Here is a 27,409-nt window from a genome sequence, read left to right on the forward strand (position 1 = left end):
TAGAACAGTGGTTCTCAACCTTCCTAATGTTGTGACACTTTCATATAGTTCCTCATATGTGGTGCTCCCCCCAACTGTAAAATTATTTTTGTTGCTACTTCATAACTATAATATTGCTACTGTGATGAATCGGATGACCCCTGTGAAAGCATTGTTCGACCCCCCTCCCCATGGGGGTCGCGACCCACAGGTTGAGAATCACTGCTCTGGAACATTTTCATCATAGAAGAGAGTTCGGTTGCACAGCTCTGAGTTAGAGGGTGAGACGCGTTATTTGACATTCATTTGCTGATCTGTTTGCGAACCCAGTGGAAACACCCGGGAATGAGCATCTTCTTTAGCCATATTCCTGGATCATTCAAATGCCATCTCCCCTGTGAATGCCTCACTCCATCCTTGGCTTTCCATACTTGCCATATGAAAATGGGATAATATTTCAATACTTAGCATTATATATAACCCAGTATTTGGTAGTCTGCCTCAAACAGATGCGAGTCTCTCTCTTTTTCTACTAATATTTAATTTTGATATGTGAAAACATACAAAGAAAAATCTGTTCCATTTCAACCCTTTCTGGACACAATGTTCAGTGACATTGGTCACACTCTTCATATTGAATTAACATTCTTTTTCTTTCTATTCTAGGTGTTTCTTTTTACTTAATCTCTCTGCCACAACCCTCTCACATATATTTTGACTTATCTGTAGCCCATTTAGTTTTGTGCTGATTTTTTAAAGACTGCAATACTCAAGGATGCAATCCTTTAAGAGCTAAATTGTTATTTAGTTTAAAGATGACTTCAGGGGACAGTTTCAATTCAAGGTTTGAAGAGTAACTCAGGGTCATAGTCTCTGGGACTCTTCCAGTTAAGTAAGTCTAGATAATTAAAGAATTTTAAATTATGTTCCACAAGGTTCTCCCTTTCTACCAGCATCCTTAGGAATCATGGTGCTATGGTGCCTGCTAACCTCAAAGTCAATAGTTGAAACCACCAGCCACTCTGCAGGGGAAAGCAAAGGCTTTCTGTTTCCTTAAAGAATAGCAAGCGAGGAAACCACAGGGGGTGTTCTATACTGAGTCAAAATTGACTCCATGGCAGTGAGTTTATGTTGTTATCGAAAAAAGAACACATTTTAATGGGGGCTCTGACAGGTAATATAACAATCCATAAATCAATTAGATCAAGCGAGTTTGTACATATGCTGCCACCATCATTTTCTAAACACTATCATTCTACTTGACCCCTTTGATATCAGCTCCTGTTTTTTCCCTCTCTCCTCAACCCTCACACCCGTACTAAATTATATATAAATTAATATCTTTATACACACTGTCTTCTGTGTCCCTCTACCCATATTAATGTTATTCGGCCCCTAGGCTGTGTGTGTGTGTGTTCTAAATCCATCATTGTTATAAGTTCCCTTTTCCTCCCCTTCCCTACACAGCCACCCTGTGCCCTCATGGTATCTGAGTCAGTTCGAGTTGACCAGAGAAGCACATTCATAAACACTCATGTGTCCTAAAAAAGCTTTATATAGAAGAATAATTGTATATTAAGAAAACATCCCAGCCCAGTCCAGACCACGTACATAAGTACGAAATTAACCCATATATCAAATAACAGTGTGTAAATTTTTTTCAGACTTATGCAACACATGCAATGACACCAAGTGCTGGAAGATCACAGGGCAGTCGGTGGAATGTCTTATGGACCCAGTGGAGGTGGAAAGTGGCATGGCTCTCCACATGACTCCTCCCCGTTCAAGGCTCTGGCTGCCGTCAATGTAGATCCATGTATCTTGTCAGCAGGAATATCAAGTCATGGGTGTCTCTCACCCCCAGGAAAGAATACAGAAGTTGCCAGAATCCTCAAGAGAAGGCCATGCCCACATTGAGACCTCACTGGCTATGGCCTGAGTGACAGTCTGGACTCCACCCCTATGCAAGATGATGGGAGATTAAAAAGCTACCACTGTATCGCTACTCCCATTGCTGTTCCTGAGGATTTTATCTGTCCTGGATTCCGTGCGTGGTTGCTATATTTTTTTAATGATTTTTCTTTCGGCATCTATCTGTGGTGTCCCTGATCTGAATGCCCTGATGCAGTATCTGTGAGTCTCCTGTGAGCAGGGACTGTGTTCTCTACATCTGGGTCTTCTTAAAGCTTTGCAAAATGTTGTCATTTGAATAACACTCAATAAATATTTGTTGAAGGAATGGCATTGCAGGTGACAGTCAGTACCTATTCTCCCATCAGTTTTATGGTTGGCAGTCTTTTTCCTCTCAGACATATAGCTGAATCATTACAATGTGAGGGTCTGAGCCTGGTTATATTATTGGGACATGTAGTCAAAAGACAAAATATGTTTGCCTAAAGCACCTTTTGAGTATGATGTTTCAATAAAATGAATTGGACAGATCCTGGCAGCAGACATGTTTCAGCCGCTCACAAGGTATGTGGCTTTGGGTAGTGTACCCTAAGCTCTGAATTCAAGGTAAGTAGTTTCAATGGTCAATTGCATGTGAGAGCTGGACAGTGAGTAAGGAAAACTGAAGAAGAATCAATGCATGTGAATGATGTGCAAACAATACCGAAAGTCGTCTGGGCTGTCAGAAGAACAAGCAAATCCCTCTTGGAGAAAGCACGGCCAGAATGCCCCTTAGAAGTGAGGATGGCAAGTCTTCATCTCACATCCATTGGACATGCTATCAGGAGAGACTGGTTCTTAAGAAAGGACATAATGCTTGTTAAAGTACAGGGGCAGCAAGAGGGAAGAAGACCCTTGATAAGATGGATGTCCACAGTGGCTACAGCAATGGACTCAACATGGACCAACGACTGTGGTGATGACACAAGAGCAGGCAGGGTTTCATTCCGTTGTACAGTTCCGGTCTCTGGTACAAAGGAAAATAACTTGCCCTATCCTGTGGGGTCGAGGCTATTGTGCCTGCTCTGTATTTTGTCCTAAGGTCTTGCAGTGTTGTTCTTTATACAGTGTTGTTGTTATTAGCTGCTTTTCTGTCCATTTTGACTCATAGCGACTCCCATACATTTCAGAGTAGAACTGTTCCATAGGGTTTTTAAGGCTGTGACCTTTTGGAAGCAGATTTTCAGGCCTACCTTCCTTAGGCACCTCTTGGATTCTGGGTGGGATTTAACTGCCGACCTCCTGGGTGCTAGTCAAACAATACCCAGGGAGTCCTCCCACTGAATAGTGTGAGTGTATTCCCACCTAGGGTGCTCCTCTTCCAGTACTTGTTTGGACGGTATTCTCTTTTGATCCATAGGGTTCCATGGACTCATTTTCAGTAGTACATCATCAGGTCTTTCTTCCCAGTGTGTCCTAGCTTGGATGCTCTTGTGAAGCGTGTCCAGAGTGGCTTGCTCTGGTTATAATTGTAGCTGGTGACACCGCTTACAGCAATCAAAGCTATAGACAAATGACAACATGATGACAAACTGACAGATGGGTGGCAGCCTAGGGAAGGAATGATCAACACAACACAACCTGAGTGGAAATCGAGCTATGGAGTCTCTGAGAGTCCAGGCTCTTCGTCCTGGCACAGCCTGGGGCAGGGCCTGGAGCCAGGAACTGTGGCTGCTGGGGTGAGGATCCCCAGCTTCCCCACTTGGCATTCCCTCCCCAAACACAGCGGGCAGCCTGTGGGAATTGTCTTTCCCCTTGCACATGACGGCACTGACGAGCATAACGCAACCCTGCTGGTGGTTAATGACTGGTGACATTTTGAGGCCGCTGCCCACTTTTGGTTGAGGGAATTTGCCAATGCTCGGAAGTTGTTGAGCTCTAACGAAATGCAACCCCTGCAAGCAAGCACTGAGTCAAGTGCACGAGGTGTGGGGCACTCTGACATCCCCGTGTGACCGTGAAAAGCAGGCTGTGGAGCAGTGGTGGCTGCTGAGGCTCCTTTCTCCTGGCAATACTGGTGTGCTGAAATGGCGGGCTGATTTGCCATGGAAAGCAGGGTTTCATGGGAACTTGAGGATTAAGAATCCACATGCCTGCAATCAATATTGTATGTTCATCGTATAATTTACTTTGAAAGGGAGACGACACAGTTCTCCGAATTTTTGGGTGAAGTAAACCACTTTTCCAAAGGAGTAAGTGGATTTCTGTGTTTATAAATCATGCCCACCACTTGGGAGTGCAGAGGAGGATATGGGAGGATGGTAAAGAAGAGCAGCAGGAGAGGACCTGAAGACCTCATGTTTCCTCAGGGTCAGGGGCCAGGCAAAACCAAAGTCCCTGGAACACCACTGTCTCTCTGGAATGGTATTAGCACAGCTTCTTATTTGCATACTGTACTGAGTTCATTCTGACTGGCAGCGCCCCTATAGGGAAGAATAAACATGCCCCAATGAGTCTCTGAGACTATAATTCTTTACTCAAATAGAAAGCCTCATCTTTTTTCCATGGAGGAACTGGTGGATTCAGAACTGCTGACCTGGTGGTTAGCAGGCCAACACGGAACCTACTATACCACCAGGACATTTCTGTTTAGCCTAGAGACTTTCAAATGGATAGAACAAGACCCATCCCAACCCTGTTCACAGCTATTAACCCCCCTTTCTGTGAAGTCCCCACTACGTTCTGTGAAGTTCACCACTTTCTCCGTGTGTGTGTGTGTGTGTGTGTGTCTGTGTGTGTGAGAGAGAGCTATAAAAACAGGAACTTTGACCTCTTTTTAGAACTCTTGCAATTCCAGGGCTTGCTCAACAAAGCACGAATCCCCAGTGTCTTCAACCTGACTTGTCCCATGTGGAAATACACATTGGGTTTCCAGACACACTGAGCTAATGAGTGAGTGGACACTATTGTGCTATCTAAACAAACCCTGTGTGACAGGGCTGCACCTGCCTTACTTAATTGAATAACCAGAACCGTTTTCTAAAACAGGTAATATCAACTTAATCTCCCTGCCATCGAGTCACTGCTGATGCATAGCGACCTTGTAGGACAGGGTAGAATTGCCCCCATGGGTTTCTGAGCCTGTAACTCTTGACAGGATTAGAAAGCCTCATCTTTCCCTCACTGAGTGCTGCTGTTTTCGAACTGCTGAGTTTAAGGTTAGGGACACAATGTGTAACCCACTACACCACCAGGAGATGCTTGTGTCAACTTTCTATATACAAAAATGAAATGTTGCCAGGTCCGATGCCATCTTCATGGTCACTGCTGTATGTGAGTCCAAAGTTGTGGGCCAATACATCTCAAGGAGAATCGCCTGCATATCCAATGACACATCCCCGCACCAAACCCGATTTCCTTTTCTACTGATCAGCCATGCTTAATGACTTGGCCAAAGTGAGCAAGCATAAATCCTTCCAGCCTCCCTTGCCAGGCACAGTGTGGTTTCTGAGAGCAGTGTTTCTTCTACAATGGGAGTGCTCATGCTTTTGCCACACTCGGCAGATTCTATGAATATTTTGACTTTTTTTTAAAACTTATTTGATCATAGAGCATGTTTCCCTTTTCCCTTTGTATGAGATGACAAAATTTCACTCACTTCCTAGTCATCCAAGGAAAGAGTAAACTTCCCTGCCCTGCCAGCGAAGGGCTTGGTCAATAGAATAAAAGTGGAAGGAGTTGTGTGCCACGCTCGATCAGAGGTTTTAAGAGAAATGGTCCTTTTGTTGCTTACCTATCCTTCAAGAGGAAGGAAACCTGGTAATATTGTTGTTATGCGTTGTCTCTTAACCTCATGAGTCACACACATGCAAGTCTTTCAATTTCAAAACCTGATTGTTCCCCTGCAAAAAGCTGACAGAGATAAGCAACAACTGCTTGTAGGCTGGAAAGATTGCCCGAACATAGTGTACTTTGGGGATTTTTACTGCCAGGAGAAATACAGGCGATGTGGCAGGTGACGGTCCTAGTATCTCTCAGCTGCCAATCAGAGGCAGGTTCTGAGCCTTCAGTCAGGGCCACTGGAGGAAGTGGCTCATGGTGATGCTGCCATAGTCCATCCCAGATCAAGCCCTCTGAGGTGCTGGGTTACAGAGCTTTGGATTGGCACTCAGTGAGGGCTGCTTCAAAGCTCCTTCCTTTCTTAAACTTGCTCCTGCAACCACATTCTTTCTGAAGGTCCTTGGCAGTAAGCCGAAATCCCAACCAATTTGCTAAGTCAGGACAAAATGCAAAATTGATGGTACCGAGAGACATTAAACCACCTACAACCTTTTAGACCATGTCAACAGATCATCTGTAACCTCAACTGCAGAAACATTTCACTAAATCCTCTGTTTCTCCACAAAGATTAGGAATGCCCTTCTATCTTTTCAAAACAGATATTGGTCTGGCACCACTTCGGTTCCAGCTGAGGTAGTGGATTCCCCTGAGCTAAGCTCTAGAGAGGATCACTTAATCTTCATTCAAGATATATGTCATGAGGACTGTAGATCATGCAGGGACTGCACAATCCCTCTGTATCAGCAGCGGCTGCATCACGGCCTGGCCCATTTGGAAGAGAGACGGACCCATGGCAATTATAAGGCAAGATGCTGAGGGTGCTGGGGTGGTCTAGGGATACAGGAAAGGAACTATTGGGCATGGAGGCAATTATGAAGGGTTCTTTTTTCCCATGGACCAAACCCATGCCAGTTGCCATGAAGTTAACTCTGATTCATAGGGACTCCTTTGGGCCAGAGTAGAATGACATTCTGTTGTTTTTTTTCTATAACTGATTTTGTTGTTGTTGTTTGAAATGCAGCACCAGGCCTTTCTTCAGAGACACTTCTGGCTGGGCTTGAAGCTCCAACCTATGAGTTAGTAGCCCAGTATGTTAACCAACTGCACCACCCAGGGACTCCTCCATGTGACTAAAGAATGACTTAAGGACTTCCCCCACAGACCCAAACCAAAACCAAATCCACTGCCATGGGGTTGACCTCATATATGGCACAATAGACTGGCTCTGCTGATTTTCAGAACTGCACATCTTTACGGGAGCAGAAAACCCTCATCTTTCTCCCAAGGAGTAGCTGGTGGGTTTGAACCATTAACTTTGCCATTAGCAGCAGCCCAACTCTTAACCCAATATACCACCAAGAGTGGTTCAATTTGGAAAAATAGTATGTGATCACCTATCTATGAAGGGAAACCCCTCTCATAGAGTGCACTTACACAAATGAGAAAGAAATGAGTCCCCAAATGCCCGTCTTAATCAACAATCTGGGGAAGGGTGTTCTGGGAAGCAGCTTTCAAATGTGCCTGGAGATTATACAATTAATCAACCTAATCCCTGTTTTAAAGAGCCCTGGTGGTACAATGGCTAAGGACTGGGTGGCTAAACAAAAGGCTGGTAGTTTGAACCTACTCATGGGCTCTAAAGGGGAAAAGACCTGACGAGCTGGTCCCATAACGATCTCAGCCTAGGACACCTTTGGGGGGCAGTTCTACTCTGTCCTGTAGGGTCACTATGAGCTAATATCAACTTAAAGACACACAGCACGTTTGACTCTACGTCATTTGTTGATAGAGTTTGTGCAGAGCATTCTGAGTAGAAAACACTCAGGGGCATCTGACATCAACCAGCAACAGTCTCTTTCCTTGAGAAAGACTGTGGAAAGGGATGAGGAGGGAGCTTTCAAAAGCGTGTGGAAAAGTGATACGAAAAAATAATGGAATTTTGCCATGAGCTTTTTGAAGCTCTCTTCATGAGAGCTAGTCCTCCATGGAGGTTTCTAGAAAAGTGAAACACGAAGGAAGAGGCTGGTAAGTCCCACTGAACAATTCCAGTGGAGAATGGGTCTGACTCCGAGTACTTGAGCATTCTGGCTTATTCCTTCAAATAGCAAATCAGACTAGACCAGGTTCTGAGACTCAAGGAAGGCAAATAAGACACACCAGGCCCATGATTCAGACTTATGGGGAAAGTCACACAGGAGAGGGAAGGCCTCTTTACCTTGTGTGCCTGACAAGTGTCTCATTTGCCTCATCTAAAACCCAGCCCTGGAAAAAAGGCTAACAGTACCAGCTTCAAACTTGTGTTTGAATTTTGTCTCTGTCACTTATTAACTTAGCCACCTTAAATCCCTTCCTCTAGTTTTCCATCTGTAAATGAGGCACAGTTCCAATCATAGGGCCTTCAGTAAATGGCTATTATTAGCTAGGCATGCACTCCTGTTTTCTAGGCGAGAGTTCTCAGCCAGGTTTTTGTGGGAGCTTGTTCTTCAGGGTATTGTCATAGATGAGTGTGTCACCCAGATTCCTCTCAGGGCGAAGAGACTGATTTCCCCAGCTGCTGAGAGAGCCACTGATAGAAAAGGTCCCAGCTGTCTGGCCCCTTTTAGGATTGCCTCAGCTGATGAGAGCTCATCCAAGGTCTGCTCCTTCCCCAGACTAACCTTCATCCAACGACTTGTCAATGTAGGGGTATAAATGGCATAGTGGAGGCATTTGACCCTCCTGTAACTTCACAAAAGGCAATGGAGGAAAATCAAGATAAACAGCCCAAGGCTGATTCCTATGAGACAGAGATCAAAATGCCTCCACCCTCGTTTCTTTTCACAGTTTCTGACACCAACCATCCCTACCATGACACTCTCTTCTTCTCTGCTGGGTTTGATAATCCTTAAGTGGCAATGGCCACACAGAACTCGCAAACAATACTTATGTTTCTGGGGTTAATTGGGGACCTAGCAGGTGACAATTCAGGATCAGAAATGACTGGGGATATAGTTCTTCAGTCAGGACAGTCTCTTCCCAGTGGTGCCCAGAGGCAGAACTTTTTCTGGTCCTTGGCCTCTGCCCTGCAGCTCCTTGACCTCTGCTCTGCTTGGGACCATGTACAAAGTTCTTTCAGCTCTGCTGATAAGTGCGTTGAGGCAGCCCGCTTTGTCTGGAAGCCTTGGCCCAAAGACACTCAGCTTTCTCATTCTGTGTGCTGGTCAGCTCCCTGTTCTGGGGTCTTGGTGCTGCTGCCTCTGCTTCCATGAGCTATTTATCTGCCACTGTTTTTCATTGTCTCCTGGTGCATCCAGTGTCAGGGATCTCTGTCTCCTGGACAGAGGTGGTGCTCAGAGTTATGATCCTGGGTCCAAAGAGCACACTCCACTGCTGGCTCGTCTTTCTCGGTGCTCTTGAAACTCCACTTTCTGTTTCTGAGTTAACTCACCCAGGATGACCAAACCGACCAATCCCTACATTAGGGCTCTACAGGTCTTACTTGAATGGTCTCACCTCTTCGAGGATGCCATGCACCTTAGTGATATTATTAGCATGCTGTCTACTTCCCTCGGTGGCATAGTTCCACCCTGTCATTGGTAGGAGTTACAAAGACTATAGCTATCAAAAGAGATAGTGTCTGGGGTCTTAAAGGCTTGAAGGTGAACAAGCGGCCATCTCGCTCAGAAGCAAATAAGCCCACATGGAAGAAGCACACCGGCCAGTGTGATCACGAGGTGCCCAAGGGACCAGATATAAGGCATCATGCAAAAAAAAAAGATATAAGTGTGTGTATGTATGTGTATATATGTGTGTAAGTATATATGTATGTGTATATATATATTATATTAAATGAAGGGGGAAGTGCAGAGTGGAGACCCAAGGCCCAAGTGTCGGCCAATGGAGATCCCCTCATAGAGGGGCTTAGGAGAGGAGATGGGTTAATTAGGGTGTGAGGTAGTATCGATGAAGAACACAGCTTTCCCCCAGATCCTGGATGCTTCCTCCCCCCAACTACCATGATCCGAATTCTACCTTGCAGGGCTGGATAGGACAGAGGTTGTACACTGGTACATATGAGGGCTGGAGGTACAGGGAATCCAGGGTGGATGATACCTTCAGGACCAAGGGCGTGAGGGACGATGCTGGGAGAGTGGAGGGTGAGTGGGTTGGAAAGGGGGAACTGATTACAAGGAGCCACATGTGACCTCTTCCCTGGGAGAGGGGCAGCAGAGAAGGGGGGAAGGGAGACCCCGGATAGGGCAAGATATGACAAAATAACGAGGTATAAATTACCAAGGGCATATGAGGGAGAGGGGAAAGGGGAGGGAGGGGGAGAAAAAAAAAAGGACCTGATGCAAGGGGCTTAAGTGGAGAGCAAATGCCTTGAGAATGATTGGGGCAGGGAATGTATGGATGTGCTTTATACAATTGATGTATGTATATGTATGGATTGTGGTAAGAGTTGTTTGAGTCCCTAATAAAATGTAAAAGAAGAAAAGAGAAAAAAAATGATTAGGGCAAAGACTGTACAGATGTGCTTTATACAATTGATGTATGTATATGTATGAACTGTGAAAAGAATTGTATCAGCCCCAATAAATTGTTAAAAAAAAAAAAGACTATAGCTAGAGGAGAACTAGTAAGCAATTCGCTGCAACGTATTAGGCTACAAAGTCCCAGGCTACTGGTCACCACTTGGCCAGGTCCCAGTTACAGAGCTCCCTGTGATGGCTCCTTTTGCATATCAATGTGGCGAGGCTATGGTGCCCAGTTTTTGGGTCAAACAAGCATTCATCTATTTGCTCTTGTTTTTTAAACAGACAGGAAGACGGGAGCAAAGGGAGGTAAGGAAGAAAAGAGGAAGAGAAGGGCAAGAAGAAAAAAGGAAGGTAGGGAAGAAAGGAAGAAAACGAGAAACCTAATGTCAATGGCACCCTCTATGTTTTTATTTCCTGTTTTTCTGAGGTAGCCTCTTCAGCAGAAGCAAATGGGCTGAATCGCCTCAAACTCCACCTAGGCAGAAAGCACGGGTTTCATTTCGCCAGGGCCTGAGAAAATGTTTGAACTGAGCAGCTTTAACACGGAAACAGTGATTACCCCACGTGGCTGTTGCGCTCTGATGATACCAAGGCAACGGGAATGGGTGCTCATTATTTCACCAGGTGACAAAAAAATTGTATTTTGACGTTTCACCCTGAACGTGGGGAAGGGGGGTGTGGGGGAGGAAGCAGGGGCCCTTTGTGGAGTGTCCTCTTGCCATTGTGATGCCCCTTGGCCTGCCAACAACCTAAGGTTCTGCACGCTGCTAGTGAGGGGCTTGGCTGCAGGCCCTAGCCAAGCATTTCTTATCAGATTTACTGTGACAAGTGATCGGAGAAAAGCAAGATGCTGTTAACAGCGCATCCGTTGAGACCCTACTATTTAGAAATTTGGATTTATATTTTGTCAGAGAGAAGTAGCACTGATGTTAATCTTTGCACTACCATGGAAAAAATCATTCATAATCTTATAACAATAATCCATAGCATTTGTGGAGCTCTGAGAACCAAGGGATGGTCAGAAGCAATTTTAGACAGATGTCTCATTTCATCTTCAAAGCAACCCAGTGAGGAATAAGAAAAGTTGGCTTATGACTTCCCTTTTGGAAAGTGAGTCTTTGGAAGCACAGAGAGGTCCAGGTTTGCACAAGGTCACATAGTCAATACGTTAGAGAGCCTGGATTTGAATCTGAGCGGTCTGCTGCCAGAGGTACTTTTTTTGCTCGTGTTTATTAAGGCAACTTGCAGCTCTGGCAAGGATTCAGATAGAATTGAGGATCATTTTTTTAAACAATTTATTAGGGGCTCATACAACTCTTATCACAGTTCTTACATATACATACATCAATTGTATAAAGCACATCCATACATTCCCTACCCCAATCATTCTCAAAGCATTTGCTCTCCACTTAAGCCCTTTGCATCAGGTCCTCTTTTTTCTTTCCCCCTCCCTCCCATTCCCCACTCCCTCATGTGCCCTTGGTAATTTATACATCGTTATTTTGTCATATCTTGCCCTATCCGGAGTCTCCCTTCCCCGGTTCTCTGCTGTCCCTCTCCCAGGGAAGAGGTCACATGTGGATCCTTGTAATCAGTTCCCCCTTTCCAACCCACTCACCCTCCTCTCTCCCAGCATCGTCCCTCACACCCTTGGTCCTGAAGGTATCGTCCACCCTGGATTCCCTGTACCTCCAGCCCTCATATGTACCAGTATACAGCCTCTGCCATATCCAGCCCTAACAGTGCTTCTCTCTATCCTTGTGGAGCCTTGGTGATGGGCTGGGCTTCCAAGTAGTAGGTTAAACAGGCTTTCCCCTCCTGTGAAAAGTTACACTCTCGGGAAACTCACGGGTGCCAGTTCTACACTGTCCTCCAGGGTTGCTTTGAATCACGCTTTTTTAATGTCTCTCCCTGTTGTTGTTGTTAGTTTGCCATCCAGTTGGTTCTGGTCCATGGAAAACCTATTCACAGCAGAATATTAACAATAACAGCTCCTCCTCCATCCACCCGTGTTCCTATGCTCAGTCCTCTTGTTGTAGTCACTGTGTCAATCCAGCTCTTCAAGGGCCTTCACCCTTTTTTCACAGCCCTTCCATTTTTCTAAGCATGATGCCTCTCCAGGGACTGGTCTCCACTGACAACATGTCCAAAATCTCCCCATCCTTACTTCTAATGGGAATTCTGGCCGTACTTCCAAGACAGATTTTGTTTGTTCTTTTGGCAGTCCATGGTACTGTCAATATTCTTTGCCAGTACCATGGTTCAAATTCATACAGTTTACCTGGGTCTTCTTCACTCAATGGCAAGCTTTTCACATGCAGATGAGGCAAATGAAAATACCATGGTTTAGATCATGTGCACTTCCTGCTTAAAGTTACATCCTAACTTTTCAACATTCTAAAGAGGTCTTATGCAGCAGATCTACCCAGTGCAATGTATCTTTTCATCTCTTGACTGCTGCTTCCAGGAGCATTGCTTGTGGATCCAGAGAAGACAAAATTCTTGACAACTTCAAATTTTTCTCGATTTATCATCATGTTACCTATTGGTTCAGTTGTGAGGATTTTGGTTTTCTTTGTGTTGAGTTGTATCCCACATTGAAGGCTGCAATCCTTGATCTTCACCAGCAAGTGCTTCAAGTCCCCCATCCTTGTCAGCAAGCCAAACAGTGTTGTCTGCATATAGCAGGTTGTTAATAATATTTCCTCCAAATCTGATTCTGTGTTCTTCTTCATATAATTTGGCTTCTCTGATTATTTGCTCACCATACAGATTGAAAAAGTATAATAAGTGGGTGCAACCTGGATGCACACCTTTCTTGATTCTTAAACCATGCAATCTACCCTTGTTCTATTTGTGCTGCTGCTTCTTAATCCATGTACAAGTTTCACATGAGCAAGACAAAGTGTTCTGGAATTCCCTTCTCAAAACTATCCATGTTTTGTTATGATCCACACAGTCAGATACCTTGGGTGTTAATAAAACATAAGTAAACATCTTTTGGGTATTCACTGCTTTCAGGCAAGATCCATCTGATATCTGATATGCTTTGTTCCACATCCTCTTCTGAATCTGGCTTAAATCTCTGGGAAACCAAACACACTGCCTTGTAGTTGATGACAACTCATCCTGACCCTATAGTATAGGGTAGAACTAACTGCCCCTGTGAGTTTCTGAGACTGTAACTCATTACGGGAGTAGAAAACCTTGCCTTTCTCCCACGGAGTGACTGGTGGTTTTGAACTGCTGACCTTGGGGTTTGCAATCCAACCTGTAACCACTGTGCCACGATGGCTCTTGAATGCTGAATATGGTAACTTTCTGTCAATGAATTAATGCAACTGTTTTTGTATTAGCTTCAGTACAATTTGACTCACATGTGATGCCAATGATAGTGTTACATAATTTGACCATTCTGTTGGTCTCCCTTCTTTGGTATGTATACACATATGGATCTCTTCCAGTCCGTTAGCCAAGTAGCTGCATTCCAAATTTCCTGACATAGATGAGTGAGTGCTGCCAGTGCCTTATCAGCTTGTGGAAACATTTCACTAGATATTCCAGCAATTCCTGGCATCTTGTTTTGGGCTAGTGCTTTCTATGCATCTTGAATTTCTTCTTTCCTGACCATTGGTTCTGGCTCATATGTTACCTCCTGAAATGGTTGAATGTTGGTCTATTCTTTTTGATACAGTGACTCCATATTGTTTCCATCTTCCTCAGATGTTTCCTTCATCATTCAATATTTTGCCCATAGAATATTTTAATATTGCACTTCGAGACTTGACATTTTTCTTCAGTTCTTTCAGTTTAAGATATGCTGAATATGATCTGTTTTGGTTTTCTAACTCTAGGCCTTTGCACATTTTGTGATAATATTTTACTTTTTATTCTCGAGTTGTCCTTTGAAATTTTCTTTTTAGCTCTTTACTTCATCATTTCTTCCATTTGCCTTAGCTACTCTCTGATTAAGAGTAAGTTTCAGAGTCTCTTCTGACAAGCACTTGTATCTTTTCTTTATTTCCTTTTTTTTAAAAATGACACTGTGCTTTATTCAGAGATGTTCTCAAAATTTGGTGGGTTATTATCAAGGTTGTATATTGACTTTCGTGTACTTGTTTGCATTTTCTTGAACTTCAACTTGAGCTCACATATGAACAATTGCTGATCTGTTCCACAATCAGCCCCTGGACTGGTTTCAGTTGCTGATATTGAGCTTCTTTTATTGTCTCTTCCCACAGGTGTAGTCAATGTAAATTCTGTGTATTCCATCTGGAGAAGTCCACATTTATGGTCACCTTTTTTGTTGTTGATCACATGTTTGAAGAAATCATTAATCATGCAAAATTCTAACATACAATCAAGATAAATTGTTAATTATTGGTGATTGGAGTGCAAATGTTGGAATCAAAGAGGAAAGAACGGAAGTTGGAAAATATAGTATATGCTATCAGCAATTTATTGGTCTTGCAAACTCTGTCATGCGATCTCCAGCTTGGTTTCTATCACCAAGACCATATTTTTCAACTACTGATCTTTCCTCTTTGTTTTCAACTTTTGCATTCCAATAGCATTTTGATAGCAAGTCTGACAAATTTGGGACTGAATATGGTGGTAGAATTATTCAATTTCTGCATCACCAGCTTTGGGTGGTTGGTGCATAAATTTGAACAATAGTTGTATTGATTGGTTCTCCTTGAAGGGGGCTACATAGCATCCTATCAAAGATAGCATTGTACATTAAAATAGATCTGAAAATGTCCTTTTGATGATGAATGCAATGTTGTTTCTCTTGATTGTGTCATTTCCAGCAGAGTAAACCATAAGATTTTCTGTTTCAAAATGGTCAATATCAGTCCATTTCAGCTAACTAATGCTTACAATATCAATCTTTATGTATTCCATTTCATTTTTAATGACTTCCAATGTCCCTAGATTCATATTTCATACATCCCAAGTTTCAATTATTAATGACGATATGAACTGTTTCTCCTCATTTTGAGTTGTGCCCCATCAGCAAATGAAGGTCCTGATGGCTATACTCGATTTGCATCATTATGGTCGACTTGCCTATGAAAAGTCAGCTCTTCCTCTTCCTCAGCCGTATTTTGAGTACTTTCCAAGTTGAAGAGCTCATCTTCTGGCACACGTTCTGACAATGTTCTTCTGTTGTTCATGGGGGGTCTAGTAACTGACAGTGTTGCTGCTATCCATAGGGTTTTCAATGGCTCATTCTTCCCATGCGGGCAGCCAATTCCTTCTTCATTGTCTGTTCTTTGTCTGGAAGCTCTTTGGGTGACCCTGCTGGTATATGAAATGCCAATCACATAGCTCGCAGTATCACACAAAACAAAAGTCACCACAGTACCACAAAATGCCAGACAAGTGATGGACCTCTATTCTTAGTGAGGCGTGGCTGGTGGGAGGAGTGGGCCCTTAGGTGGTTCTGATCCACTTACTGGAACAAATACTGTTAGTTCTTATTTCATAAATGTGAAATGCATAAAAGAGACCCCCCAAAATATCCTCCAATTCAGACTTTCTGCCTTTTAAAAAAGGATAACCCACTCTGATTCAAAGTCATTGAGTTGTTTTGTTTTCCCCTCCCTCTGAGGCTACAGAGACTAGATTAATCACAGCTGAGGTGGAGCGACTGAAATGACTTAAAGCACCAGCTAGACTGGCTGTCAGAACCAGCTACAGTCAACAGCTACAGACTGACAGAGCTGCTCAGCCAAGATCTGAGGGTTCTCAACTCCCACTTCTACTGATGGGCACAGCCAGTGGCCTCTGGGAGTTGACTGGAACCCAGCAGCCAGCTGTGAGGAGCAAGCTAATTCATCTCAGCCTGGCCCAGGTCATCAAGTCACTGAAGGAGTATCAGGAAAGAGGGAAGAAATTTGGGGTCCCACATTTGGCCACAGACAAAAGTTGTTCTGTGTTCAGACAGTAGTTCTGGGCCTGAGTTTGGGGCAGGTGTGATGAAGGAAAGTCAACTCCCTCCCTGCATCTGGGAACAGATGGTGGGTCTGCCCTGGAAACAGCAGGCCAGTCAGCTGGAGCAAAAAAGGCTTGGACTCTAAAGCCCTGGCAGGGCAGACTGAAGCAACCTGGACTGTTTTTTCTTAACCCAATGGCTCCTGCTACCCTCACCACCCCCAACTAGGTAAAAGGGAAGAAAGATGCATTTTCTTTACAGAGGCAACTTTCTAGAAAGGAGACCAGCCCACCAGCTGTGAAAGGTCCCCTTAAACCATTTTACTTTGAGCAGGAGGAAGAAATGTTGAGATTCCCAGAGCCACGTGGAATTGTGGATCCTCTAGTTTAGGTTCCAGTGATGCCAGATCGATTTTTCTAGAGAAAGTCAAAATTCCTGTTTTCTGAAAAACCTCCTGATTTTTTCAAAGGCGATTCAATAACATTGGATAGAAGCCAGGTAGGCCAAAGAGCCTTGATGGCACAGTGGGTTATGTGTTGGGCAGCTAACTAGAAGGTCAGTAATTTGAAACCACCAGTCACACTGGGGGAGCGGGGGGTGGGGGATAGTATGGGGGGCTGTGCAGAGATGAGACTTTCTAGTCCATATAGAATTTCAGCCTCGAAAACCCACAGGGGCAGTTCTGCTCGGTCTTACAGAGTCACTGTGAATTGGAATCTTCTAGATGGCAGTGAAAAAGCAGGCCAACCAGAGTCCACACAGGTCCTCATTTGGCCATGGGAGTCCCCAGTCTGTGACCCTCACAGAATCGACCTTTGTGTATCGATGTTAAAAGTGAGATCCAGAGAAGGGAGCGCCTGTCCCCTTGAGGAACACCGAGTTGACCTTCCAGTCTCCAATCTGTAGCAGACACTCCCGGTGCTCCTTCTCTTCACTCCCAAATGCCTGATTCCGTGTACTCGCCTCAGTCACCAAGGGCCAGCTCTGAAGGTCCCTTTGCTGGTGCTGGCTGAATGTGCTGAGGAACATATGCCCCTGGGAACAGCCCTGACCAGGCCCCTCACTCCTTGGATGGCAAAACTCTGAGAGGCGTGTGCTACACCTACCCCTGGAGACTTCCTAAGTGATTAAGCAGCAGGTTCCCAGGTTTGTAATTGGATTCAAAATCTATTTGTTATCAGTGGCCTTCCCTCCACTGGCTCACAACCCCACATCATTACCTGCATGCTCAGAGTTTCCTAAATAAGCTCATTGCCTTTAAGTCTTTGGCCAGGGTCTGCTTCAGTGAGAACCCAAACTAAGCCCAGGTCTGAATCGTTATGTGCCCTTCCTGCCATCCAGTTGATGCTGACTCATGGCGACTCTATAGGATAGGTAGAACTGCACCTGTGAGTTTCTGAGACTGGAACTCTTTTTTTTTAAACATTTTATTAGGGGCTCATACAACTCTTATTACAATCCATACATATACATACATCAATTGTATAAAGCATATCTGTACATTCTTTGCCCTAATCACTCTCAAAGCATTTGCTCTCCACTTAAACCCTTTGCATTAGGTCCTCTTTTTTTTTACCCTCCCTCCGCTCCCCACTCCCTCATGAGCCCTTGATAATCCACAGATTGTTATTTTGTCATATCTTGCCCTATCCGGAGTCTCCCTCCCCCCCTTCTCTGCCGTCTGTCTCCCAGGGAGGAGGTTACATGTGGATCCTTGTAATCTGTTCCCCGTTTCCAACCCACTCACCCTCCACTCTCCCAGCATCGCCCCTCACACTCCTGGTCCTGAAGGTATCATCCACCGTGGATTCCCTGTGCCTCCAGCTCCTATATGTACCAGTGTACAACCTCTGCCCTATCCAGTCCTGCAAGGTAGAATACGGATCATGGTAGTTGGTGGGAGGAAGCATCCAGGATCTGGGGGAAAGCTGTGTTTTTCATCGGTACTACATCTAACCCCCCTGACTGACCCATCTCCTCTCCTAAACCCCTCTGTGAGGGGATCTCCAGTGGCCAGCAAATGGGCTTTGGGTCGCCACACTGCACTTCCCCCTTCATTCACTATTATGTATATATATATATACCATATATATGGTATATATATATTTTTTTTGCATAATGCCTTATACTGGTCCTTTTGGCACCTTGTGATCGCACAGGGTGGTGTGCTTCTTCCATGTGGGCTTTTTTGCTTCTGAGCTAGATGGCCGCTTGTTCACCTTCAAGCCTTTAAGACACCAGACACTATCTCTTTTGATAGCCGGGCACCATCAGCTTTCTTCGCCACATTTGTTTATGCACCCGTTTGTCTTCGGCAATCATATCATGGAGGTGTGCAGCCAATGCTGTGATTTTTTGTTCTTTGATGCCTAATAACTGATCCCTTTGGGACCTCGTGATCACACAGGCTGGTGTGCTCTTCCATGTGGGCTTTGTTGCTTCTAAGCTAGATGGCCGCTTGTTTATCTTCAAGTCTTTAAGATCCCAGACAGTATCTCTTTTGATAACCAGGGACCACCAGCTTTCTTCACCACATTTACTTGTTCACCAGCTTTGGCTTCAGCAGTTGTGTCGGAAGGATGAGCATTGTAGAGTGTCAATTTAATAAAAGAAAGTCTTCATGCATTGATGGAGTGCTTGAGTAAAGGTCCAAGGTACTGCCACCACCTTAATACTAAACCTATAAATATAAACACATAGATCTATTTCCCCATACATATATATATATATATATATATTTGCATGCACATGTCTTTGTCTAGACCTCTATAAATGCACTTTGACTCCTAGCTCTTTCCTCCATCTCCCTTGACTTTCCTCCTCTCCCACTACCATGCTCTGTCCCCACCTGGGTTACAGCTATACCTCTTCTTTACGTAACCTTACCCTTGATCATTCCCTACCAGGCCTGCCACTTCGCCCTCACTGCCATTTTGAGTCCCATGTTGTTCCCTTGTCCCTGTGTTTGTTAACACCACTTCCTTACCCCCCTGCACCTCCACCTGTCCCAAGTGCCCCCAGAACTGTCGGTCCTGTTGTTTTTCCTGCAGATAGTTCATCCAGCCTTTCTTATTTAGATAGACCTGTGGAGACACTAACATGCATGAAAACAAGACAGAGGAAAACAAAGCAACAGTATAGAACCAGACAACAAAACAACAAAAACACTGACAAAGAACAAAACAAAACACATCAAGAAAGAAGAGCTTGTAGTTAGTTCAAGGATCATTTGTTGGACCTTAGGAGTGTTTTCCAATCCAGTCTGTTGAGGCACCACAACCTGGTCCCAAAGTCCACTTTCAGCATTCCCTGGGGACCTTGCCACTCCATTCCCTTGATGTTCCACTGCACCCCACCACACTTTGCCTCGGTGTGGTGGAATCAGGTTAGGTGCAATTCGCACACTGTGTCTCCAGTGCTGTCCCCTGTATCACCCTTGGTCACTGAGGGGCATCATGTCTCATAGTGGGGCCAGCCATGTTGTTCTTTTTGTGGACTGGCTGCTCTGATACTGGAACTCTTTAGGGGAGTAGAAAGCCTCATCTTTCTCCCTTGGAGTGGCTGGGGATTTCAAATTTGCCATTTCAGACATTGCGTTTAGCAGCCCAACACATAACCCCTATACCCCTCCATAGCTACAGAAAACAATAAAGAAACAAAATCCAACAACACTCATTGCCATTGGGTGCATAACAATCCTATCGAGAGAAAATACTCCGGCTTCCTGGGTTTCCAAGGCTGTAACTCTTTGTAAAAATAAAAGTGTGTTATGTTTTCAGTGAAAGTTTACATAACCGATTAGATTTTCATTTAACAAATTCTCTACTTGTTTAGTGACATTAGTTATTTTTTCAATAAAAAGGAAAGCAGAAATTTAAAAAAAGAACAAATGAAAAACGTGTTAAGAGTAAAGACAAATGATAAGATGTTAATGTTTAACCTAATCATTTCTGCAACAATACACTTTCTGATGTACTGACGGTGAGCAGGGTTTAATCCCATCCCTGGTGAATGGTCCCAGGGGATTTAATGGAGGCTTATTCTCTGTGGAATCTCTGCCAATGCATTTTGAGTTTTTATACTCATCTAAGGCTATAACTCTTTATGGGAGAAGAAAGCCTCATCTTTCTCCAAAGGAGCGACTGGTGAATTCTAACTGCTGACCTTGCAGTTAATAGCCCAACACATAACCCATTATGCCACAAGAAGAGAGATTTGTCTCTGGGTGCCTTCCAATGCAAGCACTACAATTATTCAAGGAGCATATTTTTTTCTGTACTGGAGCCAGGTCAAGTCAGAACCAGTGTGTCCATAGTTTGCAGCGAAGTCAGAGGAAGAAGAGGGTAGACTGTCTATAACTTCTCATAGCCCAGGGAAATGCTAGGCCTGGAAGCGGGCATGCTGGCTCAACCATATTCAGAAAATCTGCACACTAACCTCCCCGGCTCAAATAATGACCAGCACCATGTCTCTGAATATCACCTGAAAGCAAAATAGCGAAAGCACCATTTCCATTTCATAATACTTTTATTAAAAGTAAAGTTCAATTCAGTGATGTGAAGAAGCTGGGAAAATTATCTTTTCATTTCTTTCTTTTTCTTTCCCTCCCTTTCCCCTTCTACTCCACAAACCTGAGAGGCAGAAGGAATAAAGGCAGCATGGCACCAGCTGGAGGACACCGTGGGGTCAGGGTCACCATTTAACTCATGCTTCTCCAGTTTGGAGGGGCAACTGGATGTCCTCATTTGTGAATTTGCTTATTAATCTTTTGAGTTAACAAGGTCATGGTAAAAAAGGATTGTTGGTGTTTTTGTTAGGAACCTTCTAGTCCAGTCCAACTCATAGTGACTCAATGCATCAGTGCAGAGCTCTCTAGACCAATGGTTCTCAACCTGTGGGACCCTTGCACAGGGTGACTGTAACAAAATTACAGTTATGAAGCAGCAATGAGAATATTTTTATGGTTGTGGAGGTCACCACAACATGAGGAACTGTATGAAAGGGTTGTGGCATTAGGAAGTTTGAGAACCACTGATCTAGGCTTCTCTATGCTGTAATCTTTACAAGAATGAGTTGCCTGGTTTTTCTTCCAAGAACAGAGCCACTGGTGGGTTCAAACCTTCAACCTTTTGGATAGCAGCTGAGCACTTAACCATTGTGCCTCCAGGGCTCTTTGATAAACTCTATTAGAGGGTCTTAACCATTGCAACCCCATGGATCCTTTTGGCATTTAGGAAAGGCTATGGAACACCTGCCCACTCCCCAGAATAATATTTCCAAATACCTCCAATGAAATACAGAATCACAAAGGCACAAATTGTATTGAAATGCAGTGATAAAAATAAAAGACATTGGATTTGTGGCAAATATACATGTTAATAAATACATTAAATATGATCTGATGGCGGGTCTACTAAACCAAACCCACACCATTTAGTTGATCCTGACTCACTGTGACCCTATATAAAATTCCTCAGGCTAAATCTTTACAGGAGCAGATCATCTCACCTTCCTCTCAGAGAACAACTGGTGTCTTTGAACTGCCAACCTTGAGGTTACCTGCCCAATGGCTCACCCACAGCGTCACCGTGAGTTCTCGATAGTGATGAGCATGAACTGTACTCAACGATGGCTGCAACGACTAGCATGGGGTGTGAAAGCATGTAGAATTTCTCTCGGTGGTAATCGCATGGCTATTCTGAACACAGCTGTGGACATGCTAAACTGCCCTGCAAGCTTAGGGAAACTAACTCAACCAGGATTGTCCCTCATCCAATTTGACATTGCTCCCAAGCCTGCTGGGGCTCAGTGGCTCAGTGTTAGGGTCCCTTGTCTAGATACCAGGGCTGGCATGGAGAAAGTCATTCCTCTGCAGCCTTCTAGTGTGTGTGGGAAGATATTAGTGTTAAGCCTTGGCAGGAAATTGCTGGATTTTCCTGGCAGCCACATTCTTAATAAACATTTACTGGATACTTATTATATTCTGAGGGTAAATTGGTGGTTCAGTTGTAGAATTCTCCTTTTCCATGTGGGATATCTGGGTTTGAGTCCAAGACAATGCAACTCAGGTGCATCCAACACTCATTTGTCAGGGGGATGCTTGGTTATTGCTGTGGTACTGGACTGATTTCTGTGTTTCTATGATACTGAAATTGGGAAGCTTGGTTGGGTGCGGCCATGAGACTGAACCTGTTTCTGTGATGTGTCCAGACTAAGATGAGCGATGAAGAAGAGCCTGGCATTCTACTTCTGAAAACCAGTTAATGAAAACCCCTGTGAATCACAATGTGATGCACAACCAAAGAGATGGTGCAGGACCAGGGAGAATATTGCTCATGGAGTCACTGGGAGCTGGTTGTCACAGTGAGTTGGAATGGAGGCTGACTCAACAGCAGCTAACAACCATTGTGTTCCAGGCACTTGATTTGCTTTAAAAATCTAGCTCAGCCTTCTGGTACAAGGAAGTGATTAATCATGCCTACTTTATAGCACACCGTGAACCCTGATCAATGTCAGGCCCTGCTTGTGTTTTGTCCCTCCTTTTCCACATTCACATCACTTCCATTCCCCTCTTCAGACTAATACCCCCTGCTGGGTGCTTGGTGTGTGTGTGTCCTTATAGGCATACAGCCATGTGCACTAGACCATGCTGCCATGTGCACTAGACCATGCTGCTTGGTGAATGGGCTTTCAGCTTCCATGAATGGTACTGCAATATAAATCTCATTCAGTTTCTGACCTTTTCAACTCCTTGCAATGTCATTAAGAGTTATTGCCATGCTGCATATCAATTGCATGTGCTGCTGCGTGCCACTTGGTCATGAGCAATCATCATCTTTCTTTTGTTTCCTTCTTCAGTTGTCTGTTGATTGGCATCCAATTCGGCTCCAACTCTTCTCTACTGCAGGTATCAGTGTGGTGACCATTCTTGTAAAAATGCCCCAGGGGCCCTGTGAATTGGATAAAAAGCTTGGCCTATATACCCAGGAATTATGCGTTGGGCTGCTAACCCCAAGGTGAGCAGTTCCAACCCACCAGCTATTCCATGGAGCAAAGAGAGGCTGTCTGCTGTCGTAAGAATTTAGTTTTGTAAACCTAAAGCATTAATTCTACTGTGCCATGTAGGGTTGCTAATGAGGAAGAATCAACTGGGGTTTTGTTTGTTTTTCTACATCCAGGAGAGAGCTTTGATGGGGGAGATATTAAGTGCTTGGCTGCTAACCCAAAGGTCAGTAGTTTGAAGCCGTCTTCCACACACTGTGGGATAAAGGCACGGCTGTCTTCTTCCCAATAGAAGCCTTGAAAACATCATGGGACCATTCAGCTTTGTTTGATAGGGTCACGAGGAATGAAAGTCAACTCAGTGACTGCGCTTCTTTGGTTGTACGCCCAGGAGGGGCTCACTAGGTCCTAGGGTCCATTCAATGGGCTTTCACTAAGCTCTGCTAGATTGATGTGCAGCAAACCTGCATCATTAGCAGTGTTTCTCTGCTTTCCCCGGATCTCCAATGACACTTGGTATGTTTGTCTTTCTAACTGTTGCCCGTTTGATGGTTTTAAAAGGCCAAGCACAATAAACTCATCTATCCCAGGAACTTTATGGTTCTGTAGCAGATTCTTAGGGTTGCCATGCCAAATTCTTTGACCCATCTCTGACACCATCTCACTGCCTTTCAGTCAATACCGACTCATAGCGATCCTGTGGGGCAGTGTACAATTGCACCCTGCGAGTTTCAAACACTACAACTCTTTATTGGAGTAGAAAACCCCATCTTTCTTCCTTGGAGCTAGTAGTTTTGAACTGCTGACCTTGAAGTTAGCAAACCAACTTGTAACCACTGCACTTCCAGGGCTCCTCCTGATATCCATCATAGCAGTGGCGAACGGCTCTATGTAAGTGCAGGCTCCTGCTGAAATGGTGTCTTATCACAACTGTGCAGCACGCAGCTCTCCATGTCCTTCTGCCTCGAAGCCTTTTCAAAGGCATGGAAAGCCAAACCCAGGAAGGTAGGAGAGGTCACCGTACTAGGAGGAATGCTCAACACCACTACAGGCGAAGAAGAGCCCAGCCTCCTGTTTCTGGTAGGCAATTCTAGGACAGAACCCATGTTGCTCAGAAGTCCTGGGGGAATCAAGCCCCTGTATCCTACATTAAAAGCCTCAACACCCCGTTCCCATTGTGATTGCTTCTCCCCCTAACTCAGTCTTGCATCCGCTTTCCTATTCCCACTCCCTGCCATCAGATCTCAAATAGACTCCCTGCACCCAGGCCTGAGGAATAAGCTCGGCATGCAAGGACACTCAATCCAAGACACACACATTACTCTGAATCTCCAAAACAACCATGTGGGCTACGTGTGTAATCCCCAGTTCACAGATGAGAAATGGATTGAAAAACAGTGACACACCCAAGATCACACAGGCCAAGTTTCAAGTCTGTGTCTATCAGTTATTCTTTTATTCAAGTATGCCAGAGAAGACTGGGTCTTAACACTTGAGGAATCTTCTTGGAAGAATAAGGCAAACTACAGAAAACACAAAATGAATATCGCTTTTGTTCGTTTACCCATTTGCAAAGGACATAATACCTATAGTGCTAAGAATAGTATTCAAAGTATCTATTACTACCCCCTCAAAGCTTACATACTAGTCACCAAACTCAAATACAATGCTATCAAGGTGATTACAACTTATAGCAACCCCATATAGGGCTTCCAAGACTGTAAATCTTTACAGAAGCAGAGAGCTTCACTTTTCTCCCCCTGAGTGACTGGTGCATTTGAACTACTGAGCAGCCCATTGCTAAATGATTAGTTCCATAATCATTACGCTTACTTAACTCTACATTCTTTTAATTATTTCTCTATCAGTCCAAATTGCATCTGGCTACATGGGAAAAAACAAACCGACACTAGTGGTCTAATCACAAAAGCTTCATTTTTCTTATATTAACACCCAAAATACCAAACCAGTTGCCACTGAATTGATTCTGATTTACAGTTACCCCATATGATTCAGGTAGAACTGTGCTCCATGAGGTTTTCAAGGGCTGAATTTTTAAATGTAGATTGCCAGGTTTTTCTTCCAAGGCATCTTTGGCTTAGCAGTGAATTGTGTTAACCCTTTGCACCACACAGGGGTTTTGTCTTATACAATAGTAAGTCTTGAAATAGGTAGCCTAGGTCTGGCGTATTTGCTCAGGGACTCATCTTGGATATAGGAAAATGCATGCTTTTTGGTCTGCCAAACTCATGTAACCTATGTGACTCTCCCATCTTTCAATATTCTGACTAGGGAGCATGACAGCAGAAGAGCCAAGGACAAAAATGAAATGGGTTATGCCAGACAAGTGTTTTGCCTTAAACAACAACAAAAACTTTCTTGGGAGTCCTACTCAGTATCTTTCACCTACACATATTTAGCCCAAACTGGGTCAAATGCTCATGCATAGCTGCAAGGGAGCCTAGGAGTGAGCGATTTAAGTAGGTACATTATCACCCTAAACAAAATTGAGCTTCTATTAGTAGTAAGAATGAGAAAAATGGATACTGTTTAGGCATATAGCAGGGTTGGGTAGAATTCTATTTTGTGTCTTAATTTACATTTTGAATGAACTCAGAAAAAGTCATAGAGAGTAGAACAAAGGGATGGATGTGCATCCAGCCACCTCAACTACTCATTTCTTTTCATGCTCTCCCTCTAGCTTCCCTGAATAGTTCTTGGTTACACATTGGGCTGCTAATTGCACGGTCGGTATTTTGAAATCACCGGCTGCTCTTCGGGAGAAAGATGGGACTCTACTCTGTAAAGAGGTACATTCTCAGAACCTCACAGGTACAATTTTACCCATGTCCTGTAGGGTCGATATGAGTTAGCATTGATTCAATGGCAGTGAGCTTGGTTTGGATAGATCTGTGGAAACTTAGGATGGAATAGTTTGAATACACAGAAAAAAATTCAGTGTTATCATAACCCTCTAAATAATTACCCTCTAAAGCCACAAAGATCAACTGTGTCCAGCATGGTGACAGTTTAGCATTTGCCATGGGGACATTGCTCATATCCCAGTGTTGTTAATCAACAAAATCTCACGCACTGCCTCTTATAGTGACCCTATGCACAATAGAATAAAAGCCTTTCTAGTCCTGTGACATCCTCACAATGGTCATATTTTAGCCTATTGTTACAGCCACTGTGTTGATCCATCTCATTCAGGGTTTACCTGTTTTTTGATGATGCTCTACCAAGTATTTTGTCCTTTTCTAGGGACTAATTTCTCCTGATACCATGTTCAAAGTATATGAAATGGAGTTTTACCATCCTCAGTTCTAAAATACATTCTGGCTGTACTTCTTCCGGGACAGACCTCTTTGTTCTGCTGGGCATTCATGGTATATTCAATATTATTTGCAACATCATATTTTAAAGGCATCATATTTTCTTCAGTCTTCCTTATTTATGGTCCATCTTTCACATGCATATGTCACACATTACCATCAAGTCTATTCTTATTCATAGTGACCCTATTGGGTTTCCAAGGCTGTAAATCTTTACAGGGTCAAATAGCTTCCTCTTTCTTCTGTGGAGCAGCAAGTGGGTTGAACCACCAAACTTGCTCTTAGTCATTCAACCCATACCAGACACTGAAATTAAGACTCCTTTCACATGCATCTAAGGTGATTAAAAATATCAAGGCTAAAAGCAGGCATAACTTGCTAATCCCCAGAGTAAAGCATTTGCTCTTTCACATTTTAAAGAGGTCTTTTACAACAGATTTTTCAAATGAAATACGTTGATTTATTGACTGCTGCTTCTGTGAGTATTGATTGTGGGTCCAAGTAAAATAGAGTTTAGCTACATTTCTCTATTTGTAATGATGTTGTGGGTTTATATTTGTCAAGTTGAGAAGACATTTGTATTCTTAGTGTTGAAGACTAATATATACTGAAGGTGTACTATATGAGCTTTATCAGTAAGTACTTCAAGGCCTATTGACTTTCAGCCAGCAAGATTGGGTCATCTGCATAACACAGGTTGTTAATGATTCTTCCTCCAATCCAGATGTCTCAACTTCTTCATACAGAGCAGCTTCTCAGATTATTTGAATAAGTATATTGTGATAGATAGGTAGGTTTATAGTGCCAACCTGGCCAATAAGCACATGTGGGATTAATAAGTTTGCAGTTTGATTAGTGGGCAAAGAGATAAATGGCTCAGCAAGCCACACCTATCTCTCAGTTGCTCT

The 27,409-nt window shown here is 43.8% G+C and overlaps 1 protein-coding gene across 2 annotated transcripts in view; it reads left to right on the top strand.

Annotated features, from left to right (window-relative positions):
* The window catches only part of LOC142450412 (thyrotropin-releasing hormone-degrading ectoenzyme-like), a 496,691-nt gene that overhangs the window by 442,043 nt on the left and 27,239 nt on the right, over positions 1–27,409 (top strand). The window contains exon 11 of one of the 2 annotated variants that reach the window (XM_075552298.1): positions 1,644–2,197. The exons of the other annotated variant lie outside the window; for it this stretch is intronic. The gene's annotated coding sequence lies outside the window, so the exon portion shown is untranslated. Of the gene's footprint in view, positions 1–1,643; positions 2,198–27,409 lie in introns of those variants that run through there. 2 annotated transcript variants of the gene reach the window in all.

Source organism: Tenrec ecaudatus, chromosome 6 (genome assembly GCF_050624435.1).
Source record: "Tenrec ecaudatus isolate mTenEca1 chromosome 6, mTenEca1.hap1, whole genome shotgun sequence".
In the NCBI taxonomy this organism is placed as follows: Eukaryota; Metazoa; Chordata; class Mammalia; order Afrosoricida; family Tenrecidae; genus Tenrec; species Tenrec ecaudatus.